This window comes from Oncorhynchus masou, unplaced genomic scaffold, assembly GCF_036934945.1.
Source record: "Oncorhynchus masou masou isolate Uvic2021 unplaced genomic scaffold, UVic_Omas_1.1 unplaced_scaffold_24___fragment_2___debris, whole genome shotgun sequence".
NCBI classification, from domain to species: Eukaryota; Metazoa; Chordata; class Actinopteri; order Salmoniformes; family Salmonidae; genus Oncorhynchus; species Oncorhynchus masou.
This window is the reverse complement of record NW_027016552.1, coordinates 435,819-463,145: the sequence shown is the minus strand read 5'-3', so window position 1 is coordinate 463,145 and position 27,327 is coordinate 435,819. Positions and strand designations below refer to the sequence as shown.

The window sequence follows — 27,327 nt, the reverse complement described above, 5'->3', positions numbered from 1 at the left end:
ACGTCTGGTCGAATCTCTGCATCTGTGTGAGGCTCTACAAGGCCAAAATGTATGTTCTCAGGCTCACTTGAGTTTGTTTGGGTCAGGAAAGGTGGACCTGAGAACCAACTGGTGTACTTTAAGAGCACAGCTAGTATGGGCCTGGTTGCATGGTCTGCTGGATTGCTGTCAGTGTTTACATAACACCACTGGTCTGGATGGGTAGACTTCCTGATGCAAGTTACCCTATTGGCAACATAAATATACAATCTTTTGGTGATATTGTGGATGTAACCGATAACTATCTTACTGTCTGTGTAGAACTTGGCCGCATTTACATCACTATGTCCATTTCGTCTCTGATTAGTTCATACACCTCAACAGCTTGCACAGCCACACACAGTTCTAGGCGTGGGATAATGTGGGCCGGTCAAGGGGCCAATTTTGATTTTCCCCATGACAAATCCAACATGCATTTGACCTTCCGAGTCAATAACTCTCAGGTAGGCTACCGCTCCTATGGCTACTGTAGATGTATCCGAGAAGGTGTAGCTCTCTTCTTTGAGTGGTAGACAAGGAGACTGGGATATAGGTCAGCCGAATATACATATGTTCCAACTCCATCAAAGATTCCTTCCACATTTTCCATTCCTCTTTTTCTGTGGGAAGGGGGGCATCCCACTCACTCTGATCAGAAGAGAGTTCTCTGATTAAGGCTTTACTTTGCATTGTTATTAGAGCCACGAATCCAAGGGGGTCATAAAGACTATTCACTGTGGACAGGATGCCTCTCTGCATAAAAGGCTTCTCATTGTGGGACACCTGGAATGAGAAGCTGTCTGTTTCCAGGTTCCAGGAAAGTCCCAGTCTCCGTTGAAAGGGGAGAGGATCCACTTCTAGGTCCAGATATTTTAAGTCTTTTGCATGGTCCTCCATAGGGAAGGCTTCCATAACCGTTTTGCTATTGGATGCAATCTTGTGTAGTTTCATGTTGGACTCCGCCAACATTGCTTTTGTTTTTCTTAGAATGTTGATAGCTTCTTCTCTAGTAGCTACTGATGTCAGCCCATCATCGACGTCGAAGTTCCTCACTACATATTGCTTGGGTTCTGACCTGTGTTCCTTCTCACAATGTAGAGCTGATCGTCTCATGGCTGGTGAAGGGCTGTTCCCAAAAACATGGACTTTCATCCTGCACTCAGTTATGTTTCTATCTGGGATGTTGTCTTCATACCAGAGAAACCTTAAGTAATCTCTGATCCTCATGTACACCAAAACAGTAAAACATTTGTTGCACATCTGCCGTTAGTGCAATGCAATCCTTGCAGAAGCGCATTAGGACGCCCAAGAGTGTGGTGTTTAAGTCTTGACCACTGAGCAGGACGTCGTTAAGTGACACATCTTTACACTTAGCACTGGAGTCAAACACCACTCTTATTTGTTCAGGTTTTTGTGGATGGAAAACACCAAATATGGGCAGATACCAGCATTCTTTGTCTCCATCTAGTGGCGGAGAAGGTTCGGCTCGGTTATCCAGCATCTTTTGCATGAAGTCAATAAAATAATGATTCATGTCATGCTTTTTGTCTAAACCTCTAACCTTCGAACAGGATGGTAGCACAGTGCAAATCCCATGTCCAGGGTGAATACATTTTTATTCATGTATATCAGACATGTCATGCACATTTGGAATACCTGCTCTTTCCATGAAATTGACCAGGTCAATCCAGGTAAAAGCTAAAATCCATTTTTAATGTCACTTGTTAAATCCACTTCAGTATAGATTAAGTGTAGGAGACAGGTTAAGGCTTGAGACAATTGAGACATGGATTGTGTATGTGTGCCATTCAAAGGGTGAATGGACAAGACAAAATATTTAAGTGCCTTTTGAAGTACTAGGTGCCAGGCGCACCGGTGTGAATGTGTCAAGAACTGCAACGATGCTGGGGTTTTGAACTCAACAGTTTCCTATGTGTATCAAGAATGGTCCACCACCCAAAGTACATCCAGCCAACCATTTCTTCGCTAACTAATGAAACAGAGGGAAATATGCACCAGCCTAATAATCCAAATTATATCAAAACAACACAGCCTATTTGCAGTAAAATCAGGAGGGGCATTTAGCTATATTGCCAACTTTTTCAGTCTCCAATGTATCATCAAATAGGCAGGGGAAGAACCTAGTTTGACAAAAAGTGTTCAATCGTCAGTAACTAGTCTTTGAAATATTTCTAGCAGTTATATAGCTTATTTTCTATAAACCTAGCTATTGTCCACTTAGCTAGTTAAGGTGAACTCAACTCAGACTGATGGTGGGAATTAACGTTAGGTAGCTTTCCCCAGCAGTTTCAATTGAGTGAACTAGTGTGTGTGTTAGACATAAATTATGTAATTTACATAACACGTTTTCAGAATCCATACATGCAAATTTCCCTTGTAAATCTAAATATTCAATGCTTTGTATCTATTATGCTACTTTACTATGATAGCTCCTTGAACCCCTCAATTAATCAGAGCTGGAGTCATTTTTGTCAGGATTTGGCCAGGGTTGTTCCGGTTTTTGGTCACTAGATGCCCCCATTGTGCTTTTTGACCTTTTGCTTTCCCTTGATCTCCATTATTATTTGCACCTGTGCCTCGTTTACCCTGATTGTATTTAAACCCTTTGTTTCCCTCAGTTCTTTGCTCTGTGTTTGTATGTTAGCACCCAGCCCTAGTATTCTGTGTACGCTTGTTGATCCCGGTGGACGCTCTTGTGGAATTCTGTTTTTTGTTCTTGTTTATTTATTTTTGAGTATCTTTTGAGGCTTTTTATGCTATACCTACCACCTTGTGGATTTACCTTTTTGTCTTGGAGGATTACCTTGTGGATTACCTTGTTCTTGTGGAATTCCTTTTGAGCTTGTGGAGATACATGTTTTCCTGAAGGACTTCACTTTTTACTTTATTAAATACACCGTCTCAAGTACTGCTGTGTCTGCCTCATCTTCTGGGTTCTGCTGACTATTCGTGGCTCAGTTGGTTAAGTCACTGTTTCTCACTCCGGAGACCCGGGTTCGTAACCTGGTCCTGACAGAAACACAGAGCCAAAAATTAACCCAGAGGCAGCCAGTTCCCAGGACCTTGTTGCCATGCTGTCCCACCACCAGGAGACTGTCCAACGCCACGAAGCCGCCCTGGTTCAGCAAGAGGCCTTAATGGCTAGACATTCTCATCTTCTGTCGGAGATGCTGACTTCCATAAAGCAGATATCTGATCGACTTACCCCGGCAACAGTTCCTGTCCCAGTACCTCAGATTCACGTACCCATGGTAGTTAACCCCCTGGCTGAACCTCGTCTTCCACCTCCCCAACGGTTCTCAGGTGATCCAAGTGCTTGTAAAGGATTTCTCACCCAATGTTCTCTCTCCTTCGAGCTGCAACCCTCGTCGTTTCCCACCGACCGGTCTAAGATCGCATATATCATCACCCTGCTGTCGGAAAAAGCCCTGGCCTGGGCTACTGCTGTGTGGGATGCCCATAGTTCCTGCTGTGCCAGCTACTCTGCTTTTGCTGAGGAATTCAAACGAGTGTTTCAAGGCCCAAGCAGTGGTCCTGACTCAGCCAAACAGCTCCTGACTCTCCACCAAGGTCGGCGCAGCGTGACGGACTATGCCATCCAGTTCCGCACGGTGGCAGCAGCGAGTGGCTGGAACAACGAGGCGCTCACGGTGTGCTTTCTGAAAGGCCTTTCCGACACTATCCAAGATGAACTGGCCACTCGGGAACCACCGGACAATCTCGAGTCCCTGATCAAGTTGGCCTCACGCATTGACCAGCGTCTGAGAGAGAGAACTCAACCGTAGACCTCTAGCCCCTATCAGTCCCAGCTCCGAGTCCCCACCTTTATCCTCGCTGGCTCCACCGGAACCCATGCAGATTGGACGCATCTCCCAGGCTGAGAGAGACCGCCGGATGAGGGAGCGACGCTGTCTATATTGCGGCAAACCGGGCCATTTCCGTTCCACGTGTCCCGGGCTCCAGGGAAACGCTCTGTCCCGTACAGCCTGGGGGGAACTGTAACGGGAAACATAACCTCCTCCCATCCGTCCAACTCCCGTCTGCTCATTCCAGTCACCCTTTGCTGGGACAACCACAAGCTTCACCTTCAAGCCTTGGTAGACTCTGGAGCCGCAGGTAACTTCATGGATGGTGTCTGGGCGAAGGAGAATGGCGTTCCCTCTGAACCTCTAAGTGACCCCATGAGGGTTACTACATTGGATGGAAGCCCTTTGGGATCTGGACTTGTCACTCATGTCACTACCTCCTTGCAACTGTCAGTTTCACAACACCAGGAATTGATGAACTTTCATTTGATCTCCTGTTCCGAGTTCCCTCTCGTCCTTGGATACCCCTGGCTTCACAGCCATAACCCTCACATCGACTGGTCTGTGGGCACTATCAAGCAGTGGGGTCCTACGTGCCAAGCTACTTGTATTTTCCCGAATTCCCCGAGTTCTACTCCCGAGTCTTTAGAATCCATCGACCTGACCCGAGTTCCCGAGTGTTACCATGACCTCAAACTGGTGTTTAGCAAACAGAGGGCCACCATGCTACCACCCCATAGACCTTATGATTACCCCATCGACCTGTTTCCGGGCACTTGCCCCCCCAGGGGTCGGATCTTTTCCCTATCTCCACCCGAACGGGCTGCTATGGATACCTACATCAAGGACGCTCTGGAAGCAGGCCTCATGCGTCCATCCACCTCCCCGGCGGGAGCAGGGTTTTTCTTTGTGGCCAAAAAAGACGGTGGATTACGTCCTTGCATCGACTACCGGGGACTCAATGCTATAACCGTCCGTAACCGTTACCCGCTACCCCTTATGGCCACAGCCTTCGAGCTGCTCCAGGAAGCAGTTGTTTTCACTAAGCTTGACCTGCGGAACGCATACCATCTTGTGCGGATCAGACCTGGTGACGAGTGGAAGACCGCTTTCAACACGCCTACTGGTCACCATGAATACTTGGTGATGCCCTTCGGCCTGACCAACGCCCCAGCGGTGTTCCAAGCGCTCATAAACGATGTGCTTAGGGATATGCTTAACATATTTGTTTTCGTTTACTTGGATGACATCCTCATCTTTTCGAGCTCCCTTCAAGAACACACAAAGCATGTCAGACAAGTACTCAAACGCCTCCTAGACAGCCATCTGTACGTTAAGCCGGAAAAAATGTGAATTCCATTCATCCCGAGTACAATTCCTGGGATTTGTAGTGGAACCCGGTCGAGTCCAAATGGACCCCAGGAAGGTAGGGGCGGTAGCGGATTGGCCAACTCCCAAATCCGTTAAGGAAGTTCAGCGTTTCCTGGGCTTCACAAACTTTTACTGCAAGTTCATCAAGAACTTCAGCTTGGTGGCAGCCCCTCTCTCAGCTTTAACCAAGGGTGGCAATGCAAGGTTTTTGTGGGGAAGAGAAGCTGAGACGGCCTTCCAAGGACTCAAGCAGCGCGTCCTCTCTGCTCCCATCCTGATACTACCGACTACGGATGAACCGTTTGTGGTGGAGGTTGGTGTTGGAGCTGTCCTGTCTCAGAGGGGTGAAGACAAGAAGCTTCATCCGTGCGCTTTCTTCTCACACCGGCTTACCCCGGCTGAGAGGAACTACGATGTGGGGGATCGTGAACTCCTAGCGGTTAAGATGGCATTGAAGGAATGGAGCCACTGGCTCGAATTGGGCTTCTCACCCGTTTCAAGTGCTTACGGACCACAAAAATCTGGAGTATATCCAGCAGGCGAAGCGGTTGAACTCTAGACAAGCTAGATGGTCTCTTTTCTTCAATCGATTCCAGTTTATCCTCACCTATCGGCCCGGGTCGAAGAATCTCAAACCGGATGCCCTGTCCCGAGTCTACGCTCCTGCCATTCGAGATGACACGGACATGCCTGTCCTTCCTGCTGCTAAGATCGTGGCTCCGATCTCATGGCAAGTTGAGGATACCGTGAGACAAGCTCAAGCTATCGAACCGGACCCGAAAGGAGGTCCTGCCAATCGGTTGTTTGTCCCCAAGGCAGTGAGGACTCAGGTCCTTCTGTGGGGGCACTCCTCTCGCCTCACCTGTCACCCGGGCGTAGGTCGCACCTTGGAGTTCATCCAGCGTAAGTTCTGGTGGCCTACCATAAGAGAAGACGTTGCCACTTTCGTCAATGCCTGCCCCGTGTGCTGCCAGGGCAAATCTTCTCACCTCCGCCCTCAAGGACTCCTTCACCCTTTACCTGTTCCCCACAGGCCCTGGTCCCATATCTCATTGGACTTTATTACTGGCCTTCCTCCATCCCATGGCAATACTACTATCCTAGTCATAATCGACAGGTTTTCAAAGGCGGCCAGGTTCGTCCCTCTGACTAAGTTACCTTCTGCCAAGGAAACGGCTGAGTTGGTAATTAATCATGTGTTTCGAGTCTTCGGCATTCCTCAAGATATGGTTTCTGACAGAGGTCCCCAGTTCGCCTCAAGGTTTTGGAAGGCCTTCTGCCAACTCATGGGGGCTTCTGCCAGTCTATCTTCAGGGTACCATCCGGAGTCCAACGGCCAAACAGAGAGGATGAATCAAGAGCTGGAAACCACCCTCCGATGTATGACTCGTAACAACCCGTCCACATGGTCGTCCTTTATTGTTTGGGACGAATACGCGCACAACACCTTGCGCTCCTCCTCCACTGGTATGTCCCCGCACGAGTGTCAGTTAGGCTATGCCCCTCCATTGTTCCCGGACCAGGAGGCAGAAGTCAGAGTGCCTTCAGCCTTGAAGTTCGTCAGACGCTGTCGGCTTATGTGGAGGAAGACCCGTCTTAATCTTATGCGTTCCTCACAGAGGTACCAACAACAAGCCAACAGACGTCGCCGTCCCGGGCCTACCCTGCGCCCCGGCCAGAGAGTCTGGCTCTCCACAAGAGACTTACCACTACGGGTGGAGTCTCGCAAGCTGTCCCAAAGATACATCGGTCCCTTTAAGGTTGCCAAGAGAGTTAACCCAGTTTCTTATCGCCTACACTTACCCAGATCCCTTAAGATTAATCCCACGTTTCACATTTCCTTATTAAAACCTGTTGTTTTTCTCCCCTTGTCCCGGCAGACAGACCTCCCCCTCCGCCTCGTGTCATTGGAGGCCAGCCGGCTTATACCGTCCATCGGATACTGGATTCCCGCCGGGTCCAGCGGTCCTGGCAGTATCTGGTTGACTGGGAAGGCTACTGTCCAGAGGAGCGCTCCTGGGTTCCTGCCAAAGACATACTGGACCCTGACCTCATTCGTCAGTTCAGGGCCCTCCACCCCGAGAGAGCTGGTAGGAACGTCAGGAGCCGTTCCTAGGGGGGGGGGATTCTGTCAGGATTTGGCCAGGGTTGTTCCGGTTTTTGGTCACTAGATGCCCCCATTGTGCTTTTTGACCTTTTGCTTTCCCTTGATCCCCATTATTATTTGCACCTGTGCCTCGTTTCCCCTGATTGTATTTAAACCCTTTGTTTCCCTCAGTTCTTTGCTCTGTGTTTGTATGTTAGCACCCAGCCCTAGTATTCTGTGTACTCTTGTTGATCCCGGTGGACGCTCTTGTGGAATTCTGTTTTTTGTTCTTGTTTATTTATTTTTGAGTATCTTTTGAGGCTTTTTATGCTATACCTACCACCTTGTGGATTTACCTTTTTGTCTTGGAGGATTACCTTGTGGATTACCTTGTTCTTGTGGAATTCCTTTTGAGCTTGTGGAGTTACATGTTTTCCTGAAGGACTTCACTTTTTACTTTATTAAATACACCGTCTCAAGTACAGCTGTGTCTGCCTCATCTTCTGGGTTCTGCTGACTATTTGTGGCTCAGTTGGTTAAGTGACTGTTTCTCACTCCGGAGACCCGGGTTCGTAACCGGGTCCTGACAATTTTGGCGAGGTGGGGATGGGAGGTTTGTTTCTTGTAAAATATTTATTCTGAATTTGTTATTACTTAAACTATGTATTTATTAATGAAAGGGCTTGGAGGAGGAGGGGAGGCCAGGAGAAGGGGACCTGTGTCACAGGCCGGAAGAGGAAGCGAAGAGGATGGTGAGTGGCGAATCCGGAGAAGCAAGCCAGGTCTTTGCCAGCTCCAAACGTCAGGAGTAAGGTCGTTTTGGAGGAGAAGGCCTCGGTGGAGTTGGAGGTGGTCCCTGACCGCCCATCCACAACCCCAACCCCGTCCCTGCATATTGGGCTTCTCAACAGGAGGATACGGTGGGTAGGGAGACTTCAGAGGCCGTGGGTCAGGTGCCTCTGTCTGTGGGTGTGCGAGGGTGTGGGGTGCTGCCGGGGCCTCGAAAGCTGCTGGTCCAGTGTCCCAGTTCGATGAGGACCTTTACCCACCGGACGGAGTGAGTACCTGAACCCTGCACCTGGCTGACTTTTCTTTTTAAGTGTGCAACCATGGCAAACATTCAAATAATGACTATGAATGTTCGGGGTCTAAGGGACACTGTAAAGAGAACTGCAGACTTTAGTTGTTTATCAAAAATATGTTTTACCTTTTGTTTCTTGCAGGAGGTACATTTAAGGGATGGGGGGATGTAGAGCAGTTTAAAAAAGAGTGGGAAAAAGGGAAGTCGGTGTGGAGTGTGGGGGTGTCCACTCATCAGGGGTTGGGATTTTGTTTGAGACAAGGGAAGTGAGGGTGGAAGGCACGTAGAATGGTGGGAGGTAGCTAAAGTAAGAATTAGGGTATTTATTATTGTATTTTGTAAGACGAAGGGGAGCTAAGAGAGAAGGGAGGTGGAGCAGCTCCAACGTTTACTCAATCTCGAATATGAGACTGTCAACCTCGGTACTTCGATGGACATTGAGCGTGCTACCAGCCTCAAGGCTTAGCTCAAGGAGGTGCACGAGCGGAATGCCCGTGCCTTCCTGCAGCGTGAACACTGAGTTCATAGAGCAGAATGAGACTTGCTCTGCAGTGTTTTTTAAATCAGTTACGGAAAAGCAGGTAAGACAGGTGTTTTACGGGGTGAGGGATAGACAGGGTAGGATAGTCAGGGAGCCGGAGCAGATGGTCAGAGTGGCAACTGACCATTTCCGGGGGGTTTTCCAGGAGAGGGTAGTAGAAGAAGAGCAGGATACCGTGTTCTTAGAACACTTGCCGGAGGACATTAGAAAGGCGATGGTGGCCCAGATAACACCAGAGGAGGTGGAGAGCGCCCTCAAGAGGATGGGGAAAGGGAAGATGCCTGGGATGGATGGCTGCCAGCTGAGTTTTTCTTCAAGTTTTGGGGTATGCATGGACCGGTGGTCCTCAAAGTCCTAACGGCCGTTCTCGGGACTGGAGTCCCGGGCAGGTCGATGGCTGAAGGCGTGCTGTCCCTCCTCTACAAGAAAGGCGACGCCTAAGCAACTGGCCAGCCTTGCCCATGCTGGGTTTAGATTATAGGATACTAGCTAAGGTCATGGCAGACCGTTTGCGCATAGACCTTCCCTACGTTGTCCATGAGGATCAAACGTGTAGGGTGGAAGCCCGTTCCTTTAGGTGGAACCTCCAGCTGATCCGGGACTCCATCGCCTGGGTTGAGAATAGAAGTCTACCTCTGATGGTAGCGGTACTTGATCAGGCAAAGTTTTTTGATCACGTCAGTAGGGTTTTTCTTTTCAGAGTTGTAGGTAGGTTAGGGTTTAGTGATTGCTTTATAAAGTGGATCAATATTTTGTATGTGGGAGTGGGGTGCAGGGTGAGCATGAACAGCCATCTGGGTGACTTGTTTGGCCACTCTCGGCACTCGTTTTCATGCTCTATATGGAGACCCTGGCAGCTGGCATTAGGGCTGATGTAGGGGTGGAGGGTTTGCTGGTCCCTAGGAGCGGCGGTTTGCGTGTTAAGGTGACACAGTACGCCGATGACATCACCTTGCCTTTGTGCAAGGACTCGTGCCTGCTAAGGTCTCTGGCCATGATTGGAGACTTTACCCGTGCGTCAGGAGCGGTCCTTAACCTCGTCAAGTCATCTGTTATGTATTTCGGCAGATGGCGGGGCAAGACGGACGTGCCCTGGGGACTATCTCTCTGTAAGGGGGACCTGAGGATTCTTGGGGTCCATTTTGAGACCTCCGCAATACTGAACTGGAACACAAGAGTTGCTGAGGTACAGAGAAGCTGGCAATGTGGAAGGCCAGATCCTTGTCTTTCTTGGGCAAGGTCCTGGTCCTGAAGGTGTATGCACTGCCTTCACTTCTGTACTTGGCATACATCTATCCATTGCCGGCGAGCATGAGGAGGGGGCTAGTAAGGCTCTAGTTTCAGTTCATGTGGGGGGGCAGGTATGTGTATGTCGCCAGGGCTCGCATGCTCTCAACCATCGGGAACGGTGGGAGGGGAGTTCCACACTTCCCATTCAAGGTGGAGTCGATTTTTTTCCGTTTTTGTTGAATGAGCTCGCTAATCGAGTGATTCATCCCTCCGGTTATTTGCTGCGCGTGTTCTTCTCGTACCAGGCAGGAAGCGTAATGGTGTGGTCCAACATGGGTCCTCGGGCTGAACAGCTGCCGTGGCACTTCAGCCATGAGGCGAAATGGCTGTGTGCGCATCCCGAGGTTGACGTCGCCCGAGTAGGTTTGGATCACAGACACCTGTACGAGGAGGTTAGACGGAGCATTTGTGTGGCCCCTGTAGTGGGTACCCCTGCTGTGGTCTGGGAGAACATGCAGGTGCTGGGCTTGTACAATCGCCTCAAGGATCTAAACTGGTTAAGCCTCCACAAGTGCTTGCCGGTACGATCCATCATGCACCGGCATAGCTTGGCACGATCCCCTCAGTGTCCGAGACCAACTTGCTTTGGGGAGGAGACGATACGCCACATGTACTTGGTCTGTGCCTTCACAGGAGTAATGGGGGCCAGGGCACAGTGTTTACTAGGTAGTGTTAAGGTGGATTTTGTTTTAACATGGGCGAGGGTGGAGAGAGGAATAGGGAGAGCAGGAGGGGTAAAGAGGGACCGTTTTTTGTTGTGGCTGATCATCAGCCTTTTTAAACAAGGGCTGTGGGATGCCAGGCAAGGTTTGGTTAAGTCGGGGGCAAACTGTGGGGTGGAGGGAATAGTGAGGAGACTGGAGGGAGATTTGAGAAGGAGGATAAGGAGGGAAGAGAGGAAGTGGGGCCACCATGCCGCCCTAGAGCGGAGGAAAGGGGGGCTAGGGCTGGTCAGATAGGTAAGTCCTAGAAGGTAGGTTTGGTAGGCTATTGTGGGATATTGATGTATAGTGGTTTTTGTTTGCTGAGATCCCCTACAGAAGAACAGGGGTCAGGCGCAGGTTGAAGAATCATCATCTGTTCTTATCAGTTTAATATCTGATACTTCCCCCATCGGTGGACTATATATTAAATGGATTTTGCGAACAGGGAGTCGGAAATGGGCTTGCTCCATCTGCTCCACGCACCAACCCGGTATTGCAGTACCTCCGGAACGGTGAAACACCTTTCTCCCATTGTGAAGGGAAAAAACACACAAAGGTATGTAAATATCTAGCAGAAGAAGAGGGGAAGAAAAAAGAAGAAACATCCAAAGTGAAAGAAGGGCGAAGCGCCCTTCACGGCATCCTACGTTTCACTCCATTTTACTTTCAACATTTTTTTTAATTGGCCAGGATTGTGTGTGTGTGTGTGTGTGTGTCTCTGTGTCTGTTTTTGACCTCTGTGTCTGTTTTTACATTTACATTACATTTAAGTCATTTAGCAGACGCTCTTATCCAGAGCGACTTACAAATTGGTGAATTCACCTTCTGACATCAGTGGAACAGCCACTTTACAATAGTGCATCTAAATCATTTAAGGGGGGGGGGTGAGAAGGATTGCTTTATCCTATCCTAGGTATTCCTTGAAGGGGTGGGGTTTCAGGTGTCTCCGGAAGGTGGTGATTGACTCCGCTGTCCTGGCGTCGTGAGGGAGTAGCAGTGTTGTCCGTGGTGATCCATGTTTCCGTCAGTGCCAAGAAGTCGAGGGACTGGAGGGAGGCATAGGCTGAGATGAACTCTGCCTTGTTGGCCGCAGATCGGCAGTTCCAGAGGCTACCGGAGACCTGGAACTCCACGTGGGTCGTGCGCGCTGGGACCACCAGATTAGGGTGGCCGCGGCCACGCGGTGTGGAGCGTTTGTATGGTCTGTGCAGAGAGGAGAGAACAGGGATAGATAGACACATAGTTGACAGGCTACAGAAGAGGCTACGCTAATGCAAAGGAGATTGGAATGACAAGTGGACTACACTTATCGAATGTTCAGGACGTTAAGCTTACGTAGCAAGAATCTTATTGACTAAAATGATTGAAATGATACAGTACTGCTGGAGTAGGCTAGCTGGCAGTGGCTACGTTGTTGACACTACACTAATCAAGTCGTTCCGTCGAGTGTAATAGTTTCTACAGTGCTGCTATTCGGGGGCTAGCTGGCTAGCTAGCAGTGTTGATTACGTAACGTTACGTTAAAAGAACGACAATAGCTGGCTAGCTAACCTAGAAAATCGCTCCAGACTACACAATTGTCTTGGATACAAAGACGGCTATGTAGCTAGCTAGCTACGATCAAACAAATCAAACCGTTGGACTGTAATGAAGTGAAATGAAAATGTGATACTACCTGTGGAGCGAGGCGGAATGTTGACCGGGTTGTTGAAGTTCAATTCGGAAGACGTTGGCTAGCTGTTGGCTAGCTAGCTAGCAGTGACTCCTACGTTAAGGACGACAAATAGTTGGCTAGCTAACCTCGGTAAATTAAGATAATCACTCTAAGTCTACACACTCTAAACTACACAATTACCTTGGATACGAAGACAGCAAAGACAACTATGTAGCTAGCTAACACTACACTAATCGAGTCGTTGAAAAATAGAATCACTTCACCAGGATAGTGAGTGTCTGTCTGTCTGTCTGTGACTTTTTACTGACAGTCCTCGAAAACTTGGAAGAGTTGGTTCGGGGACCACCTGCGAGAACCCAGCCTAGAGTGCACAGAGTGAGTCTCGGGCCCCGACCTCTGACTTCCATACGACTCTGGTTTCTCTTCATTACGCACAAGCCTTTTACTAAAGACTTCCGTGGAGAGGAACACTTACGAGTTCAACGTATTTTTGGAGGTGCTTTGCTTCTGGCAGAGCTCGGTATCTTGTTTCAAGAGAAATCGCCAGAGATTTCGCCAGAGATGACGCCGAGACTTCTTGCTCAGGCGTTTGTCTTCAATCTGGCTGACAGGTATATTTTCCCACTCAAAGACATCGCTCGGGCAATTGAGTTCAAGCCCCGACGACTGGCGTATTTGCCGGGTTTTGAACAAATAGTCACACTGGGCGTAAAGAGCTAGTTACTTGAAACATTTCCCTGTCGCCAGGGAAACATTGGGTGGGGAGGAGCCAACTTTTGCCAAACCGCTGAGATCTGCCGAGACCCCCGGGTGCCCCGCGGGTGTAGGGGTCAATTTGTGGGTTATCGCTTCTCTGCCTTTTGGCTCAAATCAATTGTGTGGCATGCCCACAGTATGATCAACGAAGGAAAGAGAAGGTGATGGTGACGGGGCACTTTACGTCGGCCCCTTCAGCGCGACTTTTGAATACAATTCGGTTTGTTGGGAAAGAAATGAACGGAATGCAGTTCGTTATGGGAAGAAGGAGTTTCGCAAAAGAAGTCCTCCTTGAATTTCTTGGAGTGACGTCGGAACGAATCTACTGCTATAGAGATTTTCCTCTATGGAATGCTTTCGAGGTCTCCTTCATGGGGGTTTACCTGTGTCAGGAAGCTTGGAACAAGTGCTTGGAACACAAGGACCAAACACCGATTTCCATCTTCAATGTGGAGCCTCTGTTCGCAAGTCGGGTAAGAACCAATACTGTCCGTATGCAAAATCCGTATGTGAAAGAGCAGGATATACAATCCTTCCTGGGTAAATACTGCGATGTACTGGGGGTTGGAACAAAATAAATAGATTACGATGGTATGTGGAATGGAAATAGAAAATAACTGTCCTATTTAGAACACGGACGGGAGAAATTTAATATCCCCCAGCGTCCTTTTACATTGGCGCTGTAAAGGGGTACCTTTACTTCTATGGACAACCTAAAACATGAAGAAGATGCGGAGAAGAAGGCCACATTTCAGCACAGTGCCCGAACATGTTCTGTAGAAACTGTTTGGAGGTGGATCATCTGCCAAGAGATTGTGAAAAAAACAACATGTAATCTGTGTGATTCAACTGAGCACATGTTCAAAGACTGCCCAGACAGACACAACACCTATGCAGAATCACTGCGAAACATCGAGGTGGTATTGGGCGAGATCTCGAGAGACCATGCACCCGCACCTGAGAACCTCCCGAGGCCTCTTCCGGAGGCTTCTCCGAGAAAGGCGCCGGGTGATGTCTCAGAGCCCTATGCTTTAGGGAATCTCAGGAACCTCAACTCAAACAGAACAGGTGGCAACAGAGGAATCTTCTCAGGGGATAATAATATCAGATACCCCAGTGGAAAGTAGAGTACAGTGGGGTGAAACAGAAGAGGATTAAGAGGTGGATTGGAAAACAGTAGAGGGGAAGAGAACAGCAAAAAGGACAGAGGAGAGGCTGGACAACGAGAAAAAAAACAAGTAATAGAGGTTAGAAGGTTAGATTTCTTTAACCTCTTACAGCTCCCCCCTACTTTGTGCAATTTCCGCCTGAAGACATACCCAAATCTAACAGCCTGTAGCTCAGGCACAGAACCAAGGATATGCATATACAAACTCTGAAGTTTGTGTACATGTGAATTGAATGTAGGAGAATATAACACAATAGATCTGGTTTAGTTAAAACAATGAAAAAAAACATACGTTTTTATTTTTGTATCATCATCTTTAAAATGAACAAGATAAAACAAACATTCAGATAGAATGATGGGGACAATTTCAGTGAAAACTATAAGAGGGCATCAGTACTTCTGCAAAGTTTCAGAATGATAACTTCCAAAATGAGTGTGCGACATGACATTTATCATGAAGTCACCCAGGTGTTCCACACAAGTAGCCCAAATGTACCCAAGTGGCCAAATTGGTGAAGGTATACATTTTGAAACAAATAACTATATACAAAATACCAAAATGGTATTCTAACACACACCCCCCAAAAATGGAGAAAATAATCAAATAAATATATATATATATGTTTTATTATTGATTAAAAAATATATGAAAAAATATATATACATTTACAAAATAACATGGGTAACTATTTGCACACTGTCAATATTTGGAAAACCCTCAGTCCTCTATCGAATCAAATCAATTTATATAGCCCCAGCCTAAAACCCCAAACAGCAAGCAATGCAGGTGTAGAAGCACGGTGGCTAGGAAAAACTCCCTAGAAAGGCAAACACCTAGGAAGAAACCAGGCTATGAGGGGTGGCCAGTCCTCTTCTGGCTGTGTCGAGGGTGGAGATCACAGTGGTTGTAGAGGGTGCAACAGGACAGCAACTCAAGAGTAAAAATGAACAGTTTAGGGTTCCATAGCCGCAGGCAGAACAGTTGAAACTGGAACAGCGGCAAGGCCAGGTGGACTGGGGACAGCAAAGAGTCATCATGCCAGGTAGTCCTGACACATCGTCCTAGTGCTCAGGTCCTCCAAGAGAGAGGAAGAGAGAATTAGAGAGAGCATACTTAAATTCACACAGGACACCGGATAAGACTCCCATTCGTCGTCAGTGTCACTGTGAAAGGAAATGTTCAGTTAGAATAGTTTCACATATGAGCCCTGTATCAACACGTATAATAAACAGATATATATAGAGAGTACAGGGAGCATAAGTTTGAACATATTATTATGACCTGCTCGATCTACTGTCTCTTTTATATTATGACATTTCAGCTAGATCTACTGTCTCTATTATACAGTACTATGACAGACCAGCTAGATCTACTGTCTTCATTATATTACAACAGACCAGCTGTATCTACTGTCTCCATTTCACTTTGGCCATTGATGTGGTCCTGCCCTCTCCTCAACAGCCTCAAATAGGCTATTTCATGTGGGTTGGGGTGGGGCGGCAGACACACACATCTCACATTTCATGACATTACATGTGTATATATTGCTTCTAAAATAAAATTCACAAATAATATTTTATATTATTAATTTCAAACAAGGGCATTAGCATGATAAGAACTTACCAGTCCAAAACGATGTCCTCTCCCGTTCCAAAAATATTCCTCCACAATCACTAAATGAAGTCCTACAACAATCTCTGTCTCACCATCAATTTATTCTAAAATTGTGTGCACATCTATATATCTAGATTTAGATTTAGCTTTCCCTGACTTAGTCGCCATAATGATTGATACATAAACAGCTGAATCTGCGCGTTTACCGAACAATGCTGTGCGTGTTTCTCCTTCCGGTATGAAACTTCAATAGCGAATGACTGACTTTACGCTGGAGCTTACTACATGGGTTGGTCTTGCAACACATAAACATGGCGTATTGCCATTTAGCTAAGCTCATTGGATATCTAACCAGCTAGATTTCAAGACGATCAGTGGTCATTGGGTTAACATCTAGTGTCGAGCAATCCCGTATCCGGGAGCGTAATCATAGCCTCAAGCTCATTAGCATAACGCAACGTTAACTATTCATGAAAATCGCAAATGAAATGAAAGAAATATATTCACTCACAAGCTTAGCCTTTTGTTAACAACACTGTCATCTCAGATTTTCAAAATATGCTTTTCAACCATCGCTACACAAGCATTTGTGTAAGAGGTATTGATAGCTAGCATAGCATTAGCCTAGCATTCAGCAGGCAACATTTTCACAAAAACAAGAAAAGCATTCAAGTAAAATCATTTACCTTTGAAGAACTTTGGATGTTTTCAATGAGGAGACTCTCAGTTAGATAGCAAATGTGCAGTTTTTCCAAAAAGATTATTTGTGTCGGAGAAATCGTTCCGTTTTGTTCATCACATTTGGCTAAGAAAAACCCCAGAAAATTCAGTCATTACAACGCCAAACTTTTTTCCAAATTAACTCCATAATTTCGACAGAAACATGGCAAACGTTGTTTAGAATCAAACCTCAAGGTGTTTTTCACATATCTATTCGATGATAAATAATTTGTGGCAGTTGCCTTTCTCCTCTGAACCAAATGGAAAAATGCACGCAGCTCGAGATTGCGCAATCATTTCGACGGAGGACACCAAGCGGACAACTGGTAAATGTAGTCTCTTATGGTCAATCTTCCAATGATATGCCTACAAATACGTCACAATGCTCCAGACATCTTGGGGAAACGACAGAAAGTGCAGGCCCATTCCTGGCGCATTCACAGCCATATAAGGAAACATTGGAACACAGCGCATTCAAAATCTGGGGCACTTCCTGTATGAAATTTCATCGTGGTTTCGCCTGTAGCATTAGTTCTGTGGCACTCACAGACAATATCTTTCCAGTTTTGGAAACGTCAGAGTGTTTTATTTCCAAAGCTGTCAATTATATGCAGAGTCGAGCATCTTTTCGTGACAAAAATATCTTGTTTAAAACGGGAACGTTTCTTTATCCAAAAATTAAAAGAGCGTCCCCTATATCGAAGAAGTTAAAAGACAGTCAATCAACGCATTATCAGATAAGGTAACAATGTGGGTCGACACACAACTTCTCTGTCTTAGTATGTACATTTCACACTTATGTCAATGTTCATATTTAATATAAGTAATATGTATTATACTTATCTATGTTGTGGATGAGGGAGTTGTTTCTTTGTTTGTTCTGTTCCTCTCTCTATCTCTGTAGCTTCCGGTTATGCTGGATAAGGACCCAAGCAAAGGGAATTGGGCTGACTTTGTAGTGCCTGTCCCAAATGGCTCATTAATGTAAATGTGTATATTGAAAGAAACTATCAGTAGTGATGTAATTTTGTAAATGTTATGTTGTGATATTGTTTCATAAACATGTTGCAATGTATATACTTTAGTATTTTTAGTTAATGGAAAATGTAGGTTTGTATAGGTAATTGCTTAATTAATTAGTGTTAATTGTTCTGAGGGGAGGGGCTAGCCCTACAAAAGGAGCCTCTCTTTCAGTTCATGGAGAGGCCATTTTGGATTGAGCTTTGAATGGGGCAGCATTGTTTTTAGCTGTCCCATAAGGTATGCGTTTGATGGCGGTACTGTTTTATTTTCTGGAATCACTTTGTAAATAAACACCATTGCACAGAAGAACATTTGCGGCTCCCCCATCTGTTTATTTTGATAGGGGTTAGGTTTTCCAGTATAGCCTTCTGGCCTACTCTACGTGACATATGGAGGAATGCGTACAGGATTGCATTCTCAGCAGCAGCAGCAACTGTAAGGGATTTCTTCCATTGACGGAGAGGCGGACCAAAGCGCAGCGTCGTTATTTTGATTCATGTTTTAATAAATCACTTCACATGAACAAACTAACAAAAACAAGAAATGTGAAAACCCCAAACAGTCCTATCTGGTGCAGACACAGAGACTGGAACAATCACCCACAAACACACAGTGAAACCCAGGCTACCTAAGTATGATTCTCAATCAGAGACAACTAATGACACCTGCCTCTGATTGAGAACCATACTAGGCCGAAACATAGAAATACCCAAATCATAGAAAAATAAACATAGACTGCCCACCCCAACTCACACCCTGACCATACTAAATAAAGACAAAACAAAGGAAATAAAGGTCAGAATGTGACAGCAACTGTCAGAAAAGGTACCTGAAGTTGAACCGGGGTGGAATACCATGGAATCGTCTGGTGAAGGAGAGGTCAAGTATGAGAGACTAGGACCCCGACCAAGGGGCCAAACACAACCAGAACCGTTTGAGCTACCGGTTGAACCAGCAGATACAGCGATTCAAGACCAGCAGACTGAAGGAGCAGATGGGGCACCAGAACCGCGCCCTTTTCCGGCAACTTTTCACCTGCCTTAAGAGGAGGGACGAAGACCTCAAGCAGGAGTTACGGGGTCTACGCCAATCTATCGTCACAGCTCCTCACCAAGCGGAACTCGTCAGTGAGAGCCCAAGATTGGGTCTGCCAACACCAGGACGACAAAGGCTCAATGCAGCAGGGACTTCAACTCCCCAGCAGGATCCCCAAGCAGTAATGAGGCCAGTCCCAGCACTAGGAGACCAGTCCAGCAGTGTTAACGTCCATCTTCCAGCATTCCTGAGGAAGGAGCCAAAGATGCCCTCATACCAGCAGGGGGAGGACATTGAAAACTACCTGCTGAGGTTTGAGCGCATGGCCAAGGCGTGGCAGTGGCCAGAGGTAGAGTGGGCCTACAGGCTTGTCCCATTGCTCATGGGCAGGGCCTTAGAGACTTACACAGCAATGGATGAGGGGTTGTCCAATGTCTACAAGGGCTTGAAGGAAGCGCTGCTGGTGAAGTTTGACATCTCCCCAGAGACCTACCGTCAACACTTCAGAGCTGCATCGACACCATTGGGTGAGTCGCCGACAGAGACGTACCACCGCCTTAAGGGACTCTACCGACGATGGGTTCGACCGGAGGAGAAGACACAGGACGAAATCGGTGGGGTCATCATCCTAGAGCAACTTCTACAAGTTCTACCACACAACATTCGAACCTGGGTCCGAGAGCACGAGCCCAAGGACAGGCTTTTGGCGGCCAAGCTTGCACTGCAGTACCTTAATGCAAGTAAAGGGGGACCACCACGACCTGCAGCACCCGCTCCAAGGAGTCTCAGGGACACAAGGGACATCAGAGACGCCAGAGATGGTGGAGATAACTCTGGGGGTTATGTGTCTGGGAGGAGGGAGGTAAGGGATCATGCATTTCGCTTTGATGGGAGGGGTGTGACCTGTTTTTACTGCCAGCAGCAGGGGCACAAAGCTTCAATGTGTCCGCTACGTAAATCCAAGCTCTCAGGTTACTGTTATGTACCCAGAGAGGGGGATGGTGTTCAGAATAGACAGACTCGGGAAGGGTCAGGCTTGGTACCTGTAAAAGTGAATGGTAAAAGTCTTACTGCAATGATTGACACTGGCAGTTCCCTGTCGTTCATCAGAAAAGGTAATGTACCTGTTAATGACATTGATTACGGTCACCAGACACTGATCCAATGTGTCCATGGTGACCAGTCACAGCAGCCCATAGCTGAGCTCACAGTGGAGATTCAGGGACAGAAATACCTCCTCAAAGTTGGGGTAATGGAGAAGCTACCTTTTGAGATGATTTTGGGGAGGGATGTGTCTGTACTCTCTGATCTGTTGGGAAGTGTGGGGGGTCAGCTATATGAGCAGTCAGTTTGCCAGTCTGATGTCATGTTCAGTTGTCACTCGTGCCCAGGCCAAAGCTGGTTTCCAATCTCTGCCTGATTTGGGTGATAGTCTGTGCGAGAGGGGAACCAGAAAGTCATGCCGCCAGCGGCATCTTGAGAAGAATGTGGGAACCCCTGTACCTGTTGCTGATGTGTCTGGGTTAGAGGTGCAATGGGATGTTCCACAAAATGTTGCTACACTGCAGAAGTCTGATGCAACCTTGAAATGTTTGTTTGACAAGGCCTTAGCTGGGGACAGTCAATCTTCATGTGGGCGGATTTACACGATAGACAACCACATACTCTACCTTGGGTCAGTGTCAGATAGCAGGAAGTTGGTGGTGCCATCTACCCGCAGACCACTTGTTCTCAACCTTGCACATACAGTTCCATGGGTAGGTCATCTAGGAAAACACAAGACCTATATTAGGCTAGTCTCCCATTTCTTTTGCTCTCCATGTATACTGATGTACAAACCTACTGCAAATCATACCCCACGTGCCAGAGAACCAGTGCTGCCTGTAGGTCTGACCGGGCTCCTCTATGTTCACTGCCAGTTATCTCTACCCCATTCAAGAGAATTGCAATAGACATTTTTGGACCCTTGGAGAAGAGTAGCGCAGGTTACAAGTATATATTGGTGATCTGTGACTATGCCACCCGGTTCCCAGAAGCCTTTCCACTCCGTTCCATAACCACTCCACTCTGGTAGGGTGGTACCGGAGATTCATTCCGCAGTTTTCGACCATCGCTGTACCTCTGACCAACCTCACTTCAAAGGTGGCCAGCAACCTAGTGAAGTGGACTGAGGAGTGTGAGGAAGCCTTCAGGATACTGAAAAAAATGACTGTGCTCATTCTCTGTTCTCCAGACCCCTGATTTCCAGAAGAGATTTCTCGTGCAGGTGGATTCTTCGGCTGTGGGAATTGGAGCTGTACTGGCCCAAGGGGAGCCAGGAGAAGAGCTTCCCGTGCTTTATCTGAGCCGGAAGCTGTTGCCCAGGGAAACCAGGTATTCTACAATCGAGAAGGAGTGCCTGGCTATAAAGTGGGCCCTAGACCTTCTTGGGAGGGAAGCTCCGGAGTTCTATCAGGCTTTGTTCAAGAAGGGAGAATTGGATAATGCAAGAGCGAAGGAATTATTAAAAAATGAAGACAAACCAATTTGGAAAGGGAGTATCCAAAAAGGAAATAGAGGAGGAATTGAAATCTCTGAAAGCCAATAAAACACCTGGGAGTGATGGATTACCAAAATCATTTTATTGTTGTTTTTGGGGAATCTGAGGTGAGGATCTACTGGAGGTGTATAAAGAGATCTTGGCCGAGGGGATGATGCCGAAATCTATGAGGTCTGGTTTAACTCTTGGAACTCCCCATCCCGGATCCGGGATCGTGACTAAAGCCTCAGGCTCATTAGCATAACGCAACGTTAACGATTTCTGAAAATCGCAAATAAAATGAAAATAATGCGTCTGCTCTCAAGCTTAGCCTTTTCTTAACTTCTTGAAACTCCCCATCCCGGATCCGGGATCGTGACTAAAGCCTCAGGCTCATTAGCATAACGCAACGTTAACGATTTCTGAAAATCGCAAATAAAATTAAAATAATGCGTTTGCTCTCAAGCTTAGCCTTTTTTTAACAACACTGTCATCTCAGATTTTCAAAATATGCTTTTGAACCATAGAAATTGACTAATTTTTGTAAGAGTATGCAAAGCTAGCATAGCATTTTGTGTAGCATGTAGCACGCAACATTTTCACAAAAGCCAGATAACCAAATAAATAAAATCATTAACTTTGAAGAGCTTCGGATGTTTTCAATGATGAGACTCTCAGTTACATAGCAAATGTGCAGTTTTTCAAAAAAATATTATTTGTGTAGGACAAATCGCTCCGTTTTGTTCACGTTTGGCTATGAAAAAACCCTGTATACAGTTATAGCCTGAAGCTCATTAGCATAATGTAACGTTAACGATTTCTGAAAATCGCAAATAAAATGAAAATAATGCATCTGCTCTCAAGCTTAGCCTTTTCTTAACAACACTGTCATCTCAGATTTTCAAAATATGCTTTTGAACCATAGAAATGGACTAATTTGTGTAAGAGTATGCAAAGCTAGCAATGCATTTTGAATAACATGTAGCACGCAACATTTTCACAAAAACCAGATAACCAAATAAATAAAATCATTTACCTTTGAAGAGCTTCTGATGTTTTCAATGAGGAGACTCAGTTACACACCAAATGCGCAGTGTTTCCTGAAAGCGTCTGTGTGTAGGAGAAATCGTTCCGTTTTCTACATTGCGCCTGGCTACTGAAACGAACCGAAAATGCAGTCACCTACAACGTAAAACTTTTTCCGGATTAACTACATAATATCGACCGAAACATGGCAAACGTTGTTTGGAATCAGTCCTCAAGGTGTTTTTTCACATATCTCTTCATTAATATATAATAATATATCCCATTTAGCAGACGCTTTTGTCCAAAGCGACTTACAAGTCGGCTGGGGCCACTACTTTTACATATGGGTGGCCCCAGCAGGAATCGAACCCACGACGCTTGGCGTTGCAAGCGCCATGCTCTACCGACTGAGCCACACAGGACCTCCATTGACATGCAGTTCGTGGAAGCTTGCTTTACTCTCTGTATTGTTTGGAAAAATACTGGCAGGTGACTTTTGCGCACCAATTTCGGCGCAGGACACCAGGCGGACACGTGGTAAATGTGGTCTCTTATGGTCAATCTTCCAATGATCTGCCTACAAATACGTCACAATGCTGCAGACACCTTGGGGAAACGACAGAAAGGGCAGACTCATTCCTCTTGCGTTCACAGCCATATAAGGAGATCATGACAAACAGAGCCTCAAAAATCCTTGTCATTTCCTGGATGCCATCTCATCTTGGTTTTGCCTGAAGCTCACGTTAAAGGGCACGCACAGAGAAGATCTTTGTATTTCTGGACACGTCAGAGTGTTTTCTTTCGAACAGTAGCAATTATATGCATAGTCGAGCATCTTTTTGTGACAAAATATCTTGTTTAAAACGGGAACGTTTTTCATCCAAAAATGAAATAGCGCCCCTAGAGTTCCAACAGGTTAACAACACTGTCATCTCAGATTTTCAAAATATGCTTTTGAACCATAGAAATTGACTAATTTGTGTAAGAGTATGCAAAGCTAGCATAGCATTTTGAGTAGCATTTAGCACGCAACATTTTCACAAAAACCAGATAACCAAATAAATAAAATCATTTACCTTTGAAGAGCTTCTGATGTTTTCAATGAGGAGACTCTCAGTTACATACCAAATGCGCAGTTTTTCCTGAAAGCGTCTGTGTGTAGGAGAAATCGTTCCGTTTTCTACATTGCATCTGGCTACCGAAACGAACCGAAAATTCAGTTACCTACAACGTAAAACTTTTTCCGAATTAACTACATAATATCGACCGAAACATGGCAAACGTTGTTTGGAATGAATCCTCAAGGTGTTTTTTCACATATCTCTTCATTGATATATCGTTCGTGGAAGCTTGCTTTCCCCTCTGAATCCCATGGAAAAATACTGGCAGCTGACTTTTGCGCACCAATTTCGGCGCAGGACACCGGGCGGACACCTGGTAAATGTGGTCTCTTATGGTCAATCTTCCAATGATCTGCCTACAAATACGTCACAATGCTGCAGACACCTTGGGGAAACGACAGAAAGGGTTGACTCACTCCTCTCGCATTCACAGCCATATAAGGAGACAATGGAAAACAGAGCCTCAAAAATCCTGCTCTTTTCCTGGATGCCGTCTCATCTTGGTTTTGCCTGAAGCTCACGTTCTAGGGCACGCACAGAAAATATCTTGGAAGTTCTGGACACGTCAGAGTGTTTTCTTTCGAAAGCTATCAATTATATGCATAGTCGAGCATCTTTTTGTGACAAAATATCTTGTTTAAAACGGGAACGTTTTTCATCCAAAAATGAAATAGCGCCCCCAGAGCATCAACAGGTTAATAAGCTTAATATACAAGGGAGAAAATACCTCGAAGGTCCATTTCTTTGCTAAATGTGGAAAATGAAATTTTTGGGGAAAGTAATAACAAATAGCCTGAAAGAGGTGATGCCTAGCCTGGTTAATGAAGACCAGACATGCAGGGTTATGAATAGGTCCGCAACATACAACCTACAGTTTAAAACTATGTTTTCGTCTTTTGAGCTTCTAGTCATGAACTCTATGCAGCCTACTCAATCACTTTTTATAGCTACTGTTAAACTTCATGTGGATGTTGATCCCCACTTGGGAACTTTCCCTAACACCCTCAGCTGGAATGTGGCGCATGGAACGCAAAAAATATTCTTAAAAATATTTAACCTCCACACATTAACAAGTTCAATAGTTTAAATGAAAGATAAACACCTTGTTTATCTACCCAGCAAGTCAGATTTCTAAAATGTTTTACGGCGAAAACATAGCACATATTTATGTCAAACCACCACCAAAGACACAGCTAATTTGCATAGCCAAGTTGAACAAAATATGCAATCAACAAACGCAGGATTAAAAGAAAAATAAATCACTAACCTTTTGAAATCTTCATCAGATGACAGTAATATAACATGTTACACAGTACATTTATGTTTTTTTCAATAATATGCTATATATATATATCCATAAATCTCTGTTTACAATTACGCATTGTTCAAAAAATGCTACTCAAATGTCCGGAGAAATGACGATAGCTCCGGTAGATAACGTCAGATAACAAGCAATACACATCATAAACTTTAACTAAATATGCAAGTTCTACATATATATAGAAAGATACACTTCTTCTAAATGCAATTGCTGTGTTACATTTATTTTTAACGTTACAGAATTCGTTCACTAGGCTATAATATGAGTCGGCGCTCAGAAATTAGCATGATGGCTCCTCTATCTTGGAGTCCACAGAAACCCAAATTTAACACATAAATATTCCCTTACCTTTGCTGTTCTTCCATCAGAAGACCTGGAAGGAATTATACTCACCAAAAACATCGTTTAGTTGTGAAGTCTGTCTTTCGGTTATCAAACATGGCATATTTCGGTTGAAATGCAGCCAAAAGTCAAGTGGTTCCCCCCCAAATGTCGAATTTACATATTATATGTCGACTAAACTTGTCAAACTATGTTCATAACCAAGCTTTAGCATGTTATAAAGGTGCACAACAATTCTCAGGACGAACAGAAACACACGTGCCGTTCAATCATTATTGGAAAAGAGAGCACACTAAACGAGCGCGCATGTATGTGACCTTTTTTTTCGTGTGACCGAAAGGTTTCGGGCCGCCAAAACTCTCGTGAGCACGCTATTCTCACAATGAGAAGCCCCTTTGAAAGCAGACATCGCGCTGAAGACATAGAAACTGTTCCCAGGTCTGTAGGCGCTTGGGAAGGGTGGGGGCGATGACATCAAAGTTGGGCCAACTTTTATGATGACAAGAGAGAGTTTGGGAGAATGACTGCCCTGAGAGTTCTGCTTTACATACAGACATAATTTCAACGGTTTTAGAAACTTTAGAGTGTTTTCTATTCAATAATATTTTTCATATGCATATATTAGCAATTTTTGAAAGATTTTTATTCTGTTTAATATGGGCACGCAATTACTCCAAAGGGGGCAGCAGACAGCCCTATCCTTAAATATAGCGTTCCTCGCTGAGTTCCCTGAATTCCTATCGGACCTTGTAGTCATGGCAGATTTTTGTAGTCATGGCAGATTTTTTTCAAATTTTTGGTGACTTTAATGTTCACATGGAAAAATCCACAGACCCACTCCAAAAGTTTTTCGGAGTCGTCATCGACAAGCACCTATGAATGGCAGGTCTTACCCTTCATAACGATGTGTAGTCCCTGCTCTGCCATATATGCCCTCCAGAAACATTCTCAGGACCACCATGATGGAAACACGGATGTTAAGGTGTCAGTCGAGCAAACCTTCTATGGTGATAATGGTCTCCAAAGGCTACCCATGGGGACCAAAGCAAATTCGTTGGTGGAGAGGCTGCAAAGCTGCCTCTTGGCCAGGGGGTTGAGTGGGCCAGTAACATTACCTCTGTGGAACACCTTTTTCCAGAAGGTAGGTCAAAGAGCAATGAGCTATGGCTCTCCCAGACCACCATCCACAAGAACCAATTCTGGGCCTGAGCTGTTAGCCAGACACCCTCGGCTACAAACATCGAACTGTCCATAGAGAAGAGGAACCAACCTTGAGGGTCGTTTACAGAGTTTACAAGCCAACTCCACCTTATCCTCCAGTGACAGGGGGGGTCAGGTCATCATAGTGTTACGACAGATGGCAAAACCCACCTCCTTCCTTCAACTGCCCTTGGTGCTCCATGTGGCAGAAGTACCAATCCCCTTCATCATCCTCCTGCCTGACCAGACTCAGTCACTCCCAACTTGCTCCTCATTGGGATAAGCGACAGCTCTCTGCCGCAAACTATCTATGCTGACAGTGATGTCAGTGGTCGACAGTGCTGGTGCCATAGCCAAATCCTGACTGATCACTTCTGGGCCTACATCAAACCCTACCTCAGACTGGTGGCCCATTTGATTTCCTTGTCTGATGTTAAGGATGACCCAGATTAAACCAGGCAAGAGCATTTGTGGAGCATAGTCTTTTAATTTGTCACGATTGTCATGATATTGAAACCCCTGAAGTCGGTATGCTTTGTTTATTGGTTGTGGGGTGCATTGGCAGAGAAACCTGTTGCTGGAAAATATTGGAAATCTGATATCCCCCTTGCTGATCATTGTCTGGAGCCAACTCTGACCGTAGTGTAGGCCTCATGATACAGACAGGGCCCGTAGCCCTGCATGGCTTCGTATGCCCCACAAAAGCATCCTGAAGTGGCAAGTCGATATCCACATTTTTAGGGTCGCTACAGTTATTGCTATTTGTGGTTGTACACATTATTTTGGATACATTTTTTAAAGAACAAAGGGAGGGTCGTGAAAATATTCAGAGTAAATTGTGAACTGTCCCTAATTACTTGAGGTGCTTTTTAGATCATTGATTGATACA

The 27,327-nt window shown here is 45.9% G+C and overlaps 1 non-coding gene and 1 pseudogene across 1 annotated transcript; both read left to right on the top strand.

Annotated features, from left to right (window-relative positions):
• Positions 1–11,243: 11,243 nt before the first annotated feature.
• LOC135538800 (U2 spliceosomal RNA) lies at positions 11,244–11,441 on the top strand. The gene has a single exon (XR_010455490.1). It is a non-coding gene; the product is annotated as a U2 spliceosomal RNA (small nuclear RNA).
• Positions 11,442–13,001: 1,560 nt separating this feature from the next.
• LOC135538801 (U5 spliceosomal RNA) lies at positions 13,002–13,111 on the top strand (annotated as a pseudogene).
• The last annotated feature ends 14,216 nt before the right edge of the window (positions 13,112–27,327 follow it).